Below are 12243 nucleotides of genomic sequence, written 5' to 3' on the forward strand. Positions count from 1 at the left end.
CAGCTCTCTCTGCGTCATCTTGTACATGATGCAGGGAGATCTCTTAAAGCGCGGGTTGAAGTGGAAGGCTGTGTCCGCTCTGGGCTTTGTGCTGTTCCCACAGGAGAAGTCCACCTGAAACGTGGAGACAGACAGACACACACACATATAGTAGGCTATAGCCAAGAGACTCCTATATCAACTTTAATCAAATTCTCTGCAACTGTGACTCATTCTTCAAATGGCTGCATGTGTAGACTTGTGATAGTAATCTGAAATACTTATTGAAACGTGTGTGTGTGTGTTTACATGTTCAACCTGATACCTCTCATAATCACTGGGAACAGTGCCTTGAATAAGCACCAACTCCGCAAACTGTAAACCTCCCATTGTCTGAGTGGAGTAGAAAATAAAGTGACCAAAGTGTCACAGATAAGAGGGTATTGATTGCTTTTACAGCTGGGTTGTTGTTTTACAGCTGGGGTGTTGTTTTACAGCTGGGTTGTTGTTTTACAGCTGGGGTGTTGTTTTACAGCTGGGTTGTTCTGATTAAGGAGGGTGTTGACTGATACCCAAATAGTCAGGCTAGGTTGTTGTTTGAATGCATTGATGCACAAGAAAACAAGTGTTTTGGTTCAATATGAATAATTATGAAATATTGTGACACAGAGGTAAAAAAAACAATTATATTGGATATTCAATTCTCCGTCATCAATAGCTACTGAACCAAGCATGCCATGACTATGAATATGGTCTATTCTGAATCGGGGGGGAAGAATAACAATCAACATATTTTTTTCATAAAAATAAAATTTAAGATTTATGATTTTAATCTTCAATAGCTTAAACAAAGTGTGCCATGACTATGAAAATGATATATTCTGAATCGGGAGGATGGAGAAAAATTCACAGCTTTTTTTGTGGCTGAAATTTCATTATTTTGGGGGGGGCTTTCAATTGTTAATAGCTATTACAAAAAGCTTGCCATGACTATAAACATGGAGAATCCAGGGCATTCTCTTCTAAAGCAGAACCTACACCATCGTTTCTCCTGCAAATTTTGTACGTATTTTAACAATATTTGTTGATGGTGCCTCTGAAAGCTCATCTCTCAGCAGAGCACACAGGCAGAGCACTAATGAGAGGACAGGGCCAGTACTGTCTGGGGATAAGTCCAGTACTGTCCGGGGATAAGTCCAGTACTGTCCGGGGATAAGTCCAGTACTGTCCGGGGATAAGTCCAGTACTGTCCGGGGATAAGTCCAGTACTGTCCGGGGATAGGGCCAGTACTGTCCGGGGATAGGGCCAGTACTGTCCGGGGATAAGTCCAGTACTGTCCGGGGATAGGGCCAGTACTGTCCGGGGATAAGTCCAGTGCTGCCCCATACCAACTACAACCATAACTATCATCTTTCTTTCCACACACATGCATACAATCACACACCATGCTATTTTTTGGTTGCTATTTGATTGCTTAATGTCCCCTGACGCTATTTTGTTTCCCCCCCCCCCCATGATTTAGTGGAGTAATGTTTCAAATTAGGTCAACAGTTGAGGCTGGTGGGAGGAGCTATAGGAGGACAGCCTCATTGTAATGGCAATAGAATGAAGTGAAACGGTGTTTCCGTATGTTTGATACCATTCCACTGATTCAAATCAAATGTATTTATAAAGCCCTTTGTACATCAGCTGATATCTCAAAGTGCTGTACAGAAACCCAGCCTAAAACCCCAAACAGCAAGCAATGCAGGTTCCATTCCAACCATTAGAATGAGCCCGTTCTCCTATAGCTCTTCCCACCAGTCTCCTCTGGTTTTCAAATAACATTCATTGTTAATTTTGAAGAAGGCACCTGACCGACATAGGTGTACAATTTCCCCATAAACATCACGTATAAGGGTAGGCATGGTTAAAATGTAGTGTTGTCTCTCTTCGTGATATGTGTTTTGTCCTATATTTTATTTTTTAACCCCAGCCCCTGTCCCTGCAGGAGGCCTTTTGCCAGGCCGTCATTGTAAATATGAATGTATTTTTAACTGACTTGCCGAAATGGACCTGGGGCTTTACCACCTAGACCCGATATGCATAAATTGTGTTTTTTGAAATATAGAGACCTGTTCCGAAAGGACCCGAGGACCATTAGACCCGTTCCGTATCGACCTGGTCGGATCACATTTTTAAAGCTACTTTATTAACCAGAGCTGATACAGCACGAGAGGAGCAAGAGGGGTGCTGATCTAGCAGGCAGGGGAGGGGCCATACTGTGAGCGAGTGACCCAAGGAGGAGGGATGGAGAGACAGCAACCAATCAAGCAAGTCTACTGGCACGATAGTAGACTAATAGCTGATAGTAGACTAATAAATTAATTAAAAATCCTACAATGTGATTTTCTGGATTTTTTTTTCTCATTTTGTCTGTTATAGTTGAAGTGTACCTATGATGAAAATTACAGGCCTCTCTCATCTTTTTAAGTGGGAGAACTTGCACAATTGGTGGCTGACTAAATACTTTTTTGCCCCACTGTACCTCCAAACCTAGATGATTCAGATCCCTTCAATTCCGAGGAGCCCATGCTGGATGAGACGATCTTCAATGTTTAGACAGACTGTTTATTTCATGAAGATTATAATGAAAATCCTAAAAAGAAGAATTATAATTGGATATAGGCCTAGAACAGTCATTGATGAGTATATGATGTAAATACATGAATTGGTTTTGTTTGATTTTGTGTGACATTTATATTTCCCAAAAAGTTTCAAGTATCAGTGAGTAATATTTAGTCATAGGGTGGATTGAAAGGAATTTATGTTTAAAGTAATGACTAAAGGATTCCACCCTGAAATCATATAATTGTGTGAAATGTGTTCAAGTCATAATTCCCTAATGTGTGTGTGACTAGACCATTGTGTTACTATGTAGTAATGTGAGAGTTGAGACAAAGAACAACAGGAAAGAGACCCCTTCCAAGGCCCCTCTAATCTAGGGAGGAGAGTAACGGCTAGAAACTGCCGGGCTGGTAGAAAAGTGATAAACTGTGTGTGTGTGTAGGTGGGAGTTATAAAATGACTGTTTGCATTTATGACTTCAGAGTACTCTGAATAAGGAACTAACCTATTGCAGACTGGGGGCTTTGTCTAATTCTTCATTAACCAGGGTCTTACAAACTTCTGGGAATTGGTCAAAGCTACAGTGATAGTTGAGTTCAACCATTGAGATAAAAATTCTCGTGACAGTGTCCCATTTCGCTGACGACCTTTCCGGCTCCGCCCACCGACATCCTATTAAGGAAAACGAGAGCAAAGAGAAAGAATTCGGCAGACAGAGTGGGAAGGTCGTAACATTACAAATAACTCCATCAGAACATTAAGTAGCAGCCTACCTGTTGGCTCTTGGTTGTTGTAGTCTATCCTTATCCTTTAACTTTTTATTCTGTAATTTTAATTCCATCTATTGATTAGATATTTCCTAACTTTTGCCACACGGAGGCTCTGTGACTGCAGCCTTTTGCTGCTTTAATGACAAGCTACACGCCAGTGGACACTGCTCAGAGGAGGAAGGGGAAGACAATCCTCAGCGAATTTCATAAAAAAAGTAAATAATTTAAAAAGATACCCTAGCTAAAACTATAAATATATTCATGACACCAAATAATTGATTTAAACACACTTTTGCAATGAAGGTCTACAGTAACCTCAACAGCACTGTGGGGTAGCACCATGGTGTAGCCAAAGGACAGCTAGCTTCTGTCCTCCTATGGGTACATGGACATCAATACAAAAACCTAGGAGGCTCATGGTTCTCAAATCCTTCCATAGACTTACACAGTAATTAGGACAACTTCCGGGGGATATCCTTCAACATGTCAGAGTTCTTGCAGCATGAACTGCTATGCTGTCCACCCAATCAAAAAAATCAGAGAATTAATCTAATACTGAAAGCATAAACTACAGCTAGCTAGCACTGCAGTACATCAAATGTGAATAGTTTACTCAGTGTTCAACTATTGTTTTTTAACAAAGGAAGAGAGAGCGACTGTATGCAGCTACTACTTTTGCATACTCAAACAATAGGTTCAAACAGAGTGATGCTCTTTTAGCTAGCAGGCAATGACTATCCATTACAAGGTAAGATTTTGGTTTTACTAATTGCCACTGGGGCCTTCCGGTGTAACTGGTAAACTACTTACTGACTGTACACTAATGTTACTGCATCATTGTAGCGGGTTAACTAACGCATTAGTTCTATTAGCTATGCTGACTATGATGTTAATATAGCAAATATGGTGACAACGATGTAGGCTGTGTGCAGCAGTAATGATATGGTTTTGATTTTTTTTCTCTCACTTGGTCACATACAGCTGATGTGTTGTTCATTGAAGTCCACAAGCAAAGGGAAAAGTTGAAAGGAGGAGCGCATAGATGCAAGAAGGAATACAATGTGGCTGCTATGAAAGTGAACCGTATTTACGTGTGATCAGGGGTGTATTCATTCCACCGATTCTGTTGAAAACCATTTCTTAAACGGAAGCAAACGGAACAAAACAGGGATAAACATACCTGAATTTTTCCAAGAGAAACCTGTTTTCAACAGTTGGACTAATAATAACACCCTATATCAGATAGATGCAGGCAAGTGTGCAAAGCGGTATTTAATGTGTCGTCCTCCATCTTAAACATCACCAACCACCACTGCTACACTCCACTCTTGTGAAAAGCAAGAGCAGCAGTATAAATTATACAATTTCTCTCTTCTCTTCTGCAGCATTTGTGTTCGGATCTATAAGTCAGTTAAAATTACACATACTCGAGACCTGTGACAAAGTCAGATCCGACCCAGACATTTAGAATTCTAGATCCGGACCCGCTCGGGTCGCTGGTATTTGAGTAAAGATGGATCCGTGAAGACCTCTAATCCCCATCCTCCCGGTACAGAATGTCAATGTCATAGTCATGGCAGGCTGTGTAAGAGCTATTGAAAGATTGAAAGTCAAATTATATATATTTTTTAGAATTTATGGATTGTTCTCCATCCACCCAATTCAGACTATGCCATCTTCAGTCATGGCATGCTTGGTGATAACTGAATATCCAATATAAAATATATTTTACCTTGGTAATTATGACCTAACCAGTTGAAGAACGTCCCAGTTTTAATTTACTTAAAAACATTGCATGCACGTACGTGCCTGACCTACATAGCTACTTCAGAAAGGTATGGTAGCTATTGGGTCTGTTCAGGTACCAAAAGCCATCAAACCATTTGTTTTGAAGCTTCATATCAACCCGGTAAATTATTTGTTAAATATTTTATTTAACTAAGCAAGTCAGTTAATGTTTTACATCATCTAGGTATATGATGTAGCCTAACTGGCTTTATGCTGTCAAGGCTTTTAACCGAATGTTATGCACCTCGAGTTTAATTCTACAGGAGACGTGCATTCACTTGAGGGACATTTTAGTTAGGAACACAAGTTTGACCCGTTGTGATGTGGCCCATAGTGTGAAAAGTTTGTTTTGTCACCTCAAATTGTAGAACTCCGGTCCACTTCCACCTGGTGTAGTGAACACCAGAGGCCCACTAGCCAACGGAAGGAAGTCGCTTTTTCTACATGAAATAAAGGCAAATACATTTTTGCAAAGACTGCTAACATGGTGGTGCTTTTGAAGAGCATTTTCAAGTCCACGCAATGGGAATGTTTAACACTGCAGGGAGTTTCTGCCAAAATGTAAAACAAGGAATAAAATCATATCAAACACGCCCAAATTCTGTCCTTTACAAGCCAATTATGATTAGTCTCTGTAATGAGAGCAAAATATCTACTTTCTGACAGGCAGTGCTTTCAACGTCAGGTGACTTGGTTAGTTGTTGTTCCATTATATATTCTATGATTCTGATGTGAAGCAGCTGTGCTGCCGACGTAATACATTCGTAACACATTTGATTAGAACAAAATAGGCAAATTAGATTTTTGATTTCAAATCAGATTCAGCCCACTGGTACCAGAACAGTTGGGTCTGGCCTTTGGAAACGCTCTTACCTGTATCTTATCATGTTCTAGACATGTCATAATACCATAATCTAGACATGTCATAATACCATTACTGCAAGTTTTGAAGGACTGTGATGTACTTTTCCACAACTTAAAGGTTCACACTATACAGAGAAACATGAGTGCCAGAGGTTTATCATATACAGTGACCTTTGGAAAGTTTTCAGACACCTTGGCTTTTTCCAAATTTTGTAACGTTACAGCCTTATTCTAACATGTATTAAATTGTATTTCTTTCCCTCATCAACCTACATGCAATACACCATAATGACAAAGCAAAAACTGTTTTTTATATATTTTTTTTAAAAATTATAAAAAAATATCACAATTACTTAAGTAATTCTGACCCTTTACTCAGTACTTTGTTGAAGCACCTTTGGCAGTGATTACAGCCTCAAGCATTCTTGGGTATAATGCTACAAGCTTGGCATACCTGTATTTGGGGAGTTTCTCCCATTCTTCTCTGCAGATCCTTTCAAGCTCTGTCAGGTTTGATGGAGAGTGTTGCTGCACAGCTATTTTCAGGTCTCTCCAGAGATGTTCGATCGGGTTCAAGTCTGGACTCTGGCTGGGCAACTCAAGGACATTCAGAGACTTGTCCCGGTAGTTGTTAAATCAAATTTATTTATAAAGCCCTTCTTACATCAGCTGATATCGCAAAGTGCTGTACAGAAACCCAGCCTAAAACCCCAAACAGCAAGCAATGCAGGTGTAGAAGAACGGCGGCTAGGAAAAACTCCCTAGAAAGGCCAGAACCTGTTGGAAGGTGAACCTTCGCCCCAGTCTGAGATCCTGAGCGCTCTGGAGCAGGTTTTCATCAATGATCTCTCTGTACTTTGCTCCTTTCATCTTTGCCTTGATCCTGACTAGTCTCCCAGTCCCTACCGCTGAAAAACATCCCCACAGCATGATGCTGCCACCACCAAGCTTCACCATAGGGACGCTTGGTATTGAGGCCAAAGTGTTCCATTTTGGTTTCATCAGACTAGATAATCTTGTTTCTCATGGTCTGAGAGTCCTGTAGGTGCCTTTTGGCAAACTCCAAGTGGGCTGTCATGTTCCTTTTACTGAAGAGAGGCTTCTGTCTTGCCACTCTATCTTAAATGCTTGATTGGCGGTGTGCTGCAGAGATGGTTGTCCTTCTGGAAGGTTCTCCCATCTCCACAGAGGAACTCCAGAGCTCTGTCAGAGTGACCATCGGGTTCTTGGTCACCTCCCTGACCATGGCCCTTCTACCCCAATTGCTCAGCTCTAGGAAGAGTGTTGGTGGTTCCAAACATCTTCCATTTAAGAATGATGGAGGCCACTGTGTTCTTGGGGACCTTCAATGATGCAGACATTTTTTGGTACCATTCCCCAGATATGTGTCTCGACACAATCCTGTCTCTGAGCTCGATGGACAATTCGTTCGACCTCATGGCTATGGTTTTTGCTCTGACATGCACTGTCAGCTGTAGGACTTTATATAGACAGGTGTGAGCCTTTCCAAATCATGTCCAATCAATTGAATTTACTACAGGTTGACTCCAATCAAGTTGTAGAAATATCAAGGATAATCAATGGAAATAGGATGCACCTGAGCTCAATTTCAAGTCTCATAGCAAAGGGCCTGAATACTTATGTAAATAATCTGGTTTTTATTTTTAATATATTGGCAAAAATGTATAAAAACATGTTTTCGCTTTGTCATTATGGGGCATTGTGTATAGATTGATGAGGAATGTTCGTTATTTAATACATTTTAGAATACGGCTGTTAACTTAACAAAATGTGGAAAAAGGGAAGGGGCCCGAATACTTTCCGAATGCACTGTATGTGCGAGTCAGGGTTGGTGTGAATTCTATTTCAATTCCAGTCAATTCAGGAAGCACACCTACATTCCAATTCTCTCCATGCTTTTCAATTAGGAAAAATGTTCAATGTGAGTTTAGTGTACTTTTTTAATTGAAATGGAATTGACCCCAACCCTGGTGTGAGTGCTTGGTTTGGGGTTTGGCTTTTGGCTTTGACTCTCTCGGTTAATTAGTGGACTACTAATCGAGCTGCACTGATCAAGTGTTTTGGGACGCGTTGAATGTAATTAGCAAATTGTTACGAATCTGTTGAAGCAGGTATGTGTAACATGATAAACAGGTGTGTTAACCTCTACGGGATAGTTTCATATTTCCACAAACCTCAAAGTGTTTCCGTTCAAATGGTATCAATAATATGCATATCCTTGCTCCAGGTCCTGAGCTGCAGGCAGTTAGATTTGGGTATGTCATGTCAGGTGAACATTGAGGAAAAAAGGGTCCGATCCTTAACAGAAAAGCCTATTTATTAATTTGAGGCAACTCAGGCCAGTGCGATCAGGTCAATATTGAGATATTAATACTATAATCAGGTACAGATTACGATAAATTTTGTAATAATAATGATCACCCTAATGCAATCAGAATAGCAATACTTTAATCTATCAATGCTTGTTATTTAAGCGCGCGCTGTACCCATCCAACTTTTCAGCCCTGGAATGTGAAAGTATGATATAATGTCATATGTTATACAATATACTATGCAGTACAAGAGTGAGCTTGTATAGTCAGGTAATTCTCTATCTTCCAGGATAAATGATACTCTTATTTATCCTTGCTAACTGACCAAAAAGGTGCATTATTTTATGTATAGGATATACTGGGAAGTGTGGCTGAACTGACAATGATTTATATAGCAACTATTTCATCTGTATCGCGGAAGTATACATTTCAGCACCCCGTGGATGGACCGCAGTTGCATAGGACAGTTTTCAGAATTGCCATTTCTACAAGCATCGACTGATGGTGACTCAATGTTGTTGCTAGCAAATCGCGTGACCAGTTATCAGTCCTCAACTCCGCTTCAATATAAGAGAATGGAGTTCTGCATTCCTCAGATACGTTTACCGTGATTGCAGTCGCCGCTAACATTGCCTTTAAATTTCATCACGTATCCTCACCTACGGTAAACTCTGCATATGTCGGCTCAATCGGAAATAACCTTTACATTTATATTGCGCAATCTGTAAAGCCAGCGAAAAAGATTGAATAGAGACTTTTACCACCATGTAACAAAGGCATTAGACCAGGGAATTGATCATACGCATTACCTCCTGACATTTCTAGAGCACAGGTCTGCTATAAGCCATATCTAATTCAACTTGTATTGAATTATCAGGGAGCCCCTTGAACAAACAGTTTGGTTGTCGTTAACATTCCAATACAGGTTCCCACAGAGATATGCCTGATATGTAATTTTAAGGTAGATTATTTTGCATCTGCCACCAGTGTATTTATATAATTTCTGTCCCCAAAACTGAAGTTTTATTTTTGAATATCATGTATCACTGATATTAACAATAGCCCACAAGCTTTACCATAGGAAATTATTAAAGTATGTAAAGATGTGAAACAATAATAAACTAACAAATTCATATATCTGTTATTAGTTGTGTATTGTGTATTCTCTTTGAGTAGATCTTTCAGTTTAGCCTGAGAGCCAGTCTGTTTGTGCCATCATGCCAACTCCTTGTCACCGTTTGGCTTGACAATGAGCAATGGAGTTGGCAGGAGAACAAACAGATCTGGGATCAGGCTACAGTACTTTCAGTACAGATTAGCCTGAGGGCAAGTGCATCTTCTGTCCTCAGTGTATCCACTAGAGGGCAGTATACAGCCTCAGTCTCTGCCACCTCTAAGAATAGCATCCACATCATCCTCTCACTCCCCATACATACAGCAGATCCCTCAGAGCTGGCATAGCCATGCAGACATACCAGTACCTACACATCTGTCACTGCCGACAACTGGCCTGCAGGCATTCATTCAGTAATACACTCGAGAGCAAGGTACTGAAGAAGCTATTAGAATGGAGTTGCCTAAATGCATTTCTGCCAATAGATTAGAGACTGGATTCATTCAGATCAACTGTTAACCGGCGATAGCAGACACCCATAGCGGCTGTTTTGGCGCTGTTGGAAGTGGAACTGCATTGGGGCAAATGCTTTTACACACTAGATGACTGATAGGAGGCACTGTGTTGATCCCATCGTGCCTCCATCTTGGCTCTCCTCCATTGTAACATATTTTAAAACCTATAGAAATGCATTTATTAATGTCTACATTCAATTTTGCCACATGTATTATTTTAAACACCTTAATGTACACTTTTAAATTATGTTATGTGAGCTAAACATACAAATAAAATAAAACATATAAAAACATTTTATTGAAGTATACATTTTTAGAGATGACCAATGTTACTGTCCCCACTACAACAACAAACCAAATGAAATACATGTAATTTTGTCCTTGAAACATTTAATTGAAATACTGTGGAATTCCATTAATTCCTATGGAAGACTGCTCTTACTGGGGACTGACAGTGGCTTCAAAGAATCTCAATGGCCAATGCATAGCATCAGCAATCCAGGGTTTATATCCAGTACCAGTCAAAAGTTTGGACACACCTACCAATTCAAGGGTTTTTCTTTATTTTTACTATTTTCTACATTGTAGAATAATAGTGAAGACATCAAAACTATGAAATAACACATATGGAATCATGTAATAACCAAAAAAGTGTTAAACAAATCAAAATATATTTTATATATAAGATTCTTCAAGGTAGCCGCCATTTGCCTTGATGACAGCTTTGCACACGCTTGGCATTCTCTCAACCAGCTTCACCTGGAATGCTTTTCCAACAGTTTTGAAGGAGTTCCCACATACACTGAGCACTTGTTGGCTGCTTTTCCTTCACTCTGCCGTCCCTCATCCCAAACCATCTCAATTTGGTTGAGGTTGGGTGATTGTGGAGGACAGGTCATCTGATGTAGCACTCCATCGCTCTCCTTCTTGGTCAAATAGCCCTTACACAGTCTGGAGGTGTGTTGGGTCATTGTCCTGTTGAAAAACAAATGATAGTGGGACTAAGCGCAAACCAGATGGGATGCCGTATCGCTGCAGAATGCTGTGGTAGCCATGCCGGTTAAGTGGGCCTTCACAACATCACACCTCCCCCTCCATGCTTCACCACGGGAACCCTCCACCACGGGAACCACACATGCGGAGGTCATCCGTACACCTACTCTGCGTCTCACAAAGACACTGTGATTGGAACAAAAACTCTCAAATTTAGACTCATCAGACCAAAGTACAGATTTCCACCAGTCGAAATGTCCATTGCTCATGTTTCTTGGTCCAAGCAAGTCTCTTGTTGTTGTTGTCCTTTAGTAGTGATTTCTTTGCAGCAATTCGACCATGAAGGCCTGATTCACACAATCTCCTCTGAACAGTTGATGTTGAGATGTGTCTGTTACTTGAACTCTGTGAAGCAGTTATTTGGGCTGTAATTTCTGAGGCTGGTAACTCTAATGAACTTATCCTCTGCAGCAGAGGTAACTCTGTGTCTTCCTTTCCTGTGGCGGTCCTCATGAGAGCTTGTTTCATCAAAGCGCTTGATGGTTTTTGCGACTGCACTTCAAGAGTTACTTGAAAAGTTATTGAAATATTCCGGATTGACTGACCTTCATGTCTTAAAGTAATGATGGACTGTCAATTCTCTTTACTTATTTGAGCTGTCATAATATGGACTTGGTCTTTTACCAAATAGGTAATCTCCCTTACCTTGTCACAACACAACTGATTGGCTCAAACACATTAAGAAGGAAAGAAATTCCTAAATTAACTTTTAACAAGGCACACCTGTTCATTGAAATGCATTCCTCATGAAGCTGGTTGAGAGAATGCCAAGAGCGTGCAAAGCTGTGATCAAGGCAAACGGTGGCTGCCTTGAAGAATCTCAAATATAAAATATATTTTGATTTGTTTAACACTTTTTTGGTTACTACATGATTCCATGTGTTATTTCATAGTTTTGATGTCTTCACTATTATTCTACAATGTAGAAAATAGTAAAAATAAAGAAAAACCCTGGAATGAGTAGGTGTGTCCAAACTTTTGACTGGTACTGTACATCATTGGTTGGAGTCTTTAAATTAGTGAGCAGCTGCTCTTGCAATCATTGGTCGCAAAATTCCACCTCCGACACCACCAAAACAACCACTATGCAGATGTTGGCTAAAGCGGATCTGATTGAAGAAAGTAGCAAAATGCCGGTAACTTTCCTTAATTCCAAGGTTTTCTAGAAATCCTGGTTGAAGGATTCACTAGCCACAGTAAACTTGAGAAAATATGTGTT

The sequence above is a fragment of the Oncorhynchus mykiss genome, chromosome 8, assembly GCF_013265735.2.
Source record: "Oncorhynchus mykiss isolate Arlee chromosome 8, USDA_OmykA_1.1, whole genome shotgun sequence".
Taxonomy (NCBI): domain Eukaryota; kingdom Metazoa; phylum Chordata; class Actinopteri; order Salmoniformes; family Salmonidae; genus Oncorhynchus; species Oncorhynchus mykiss.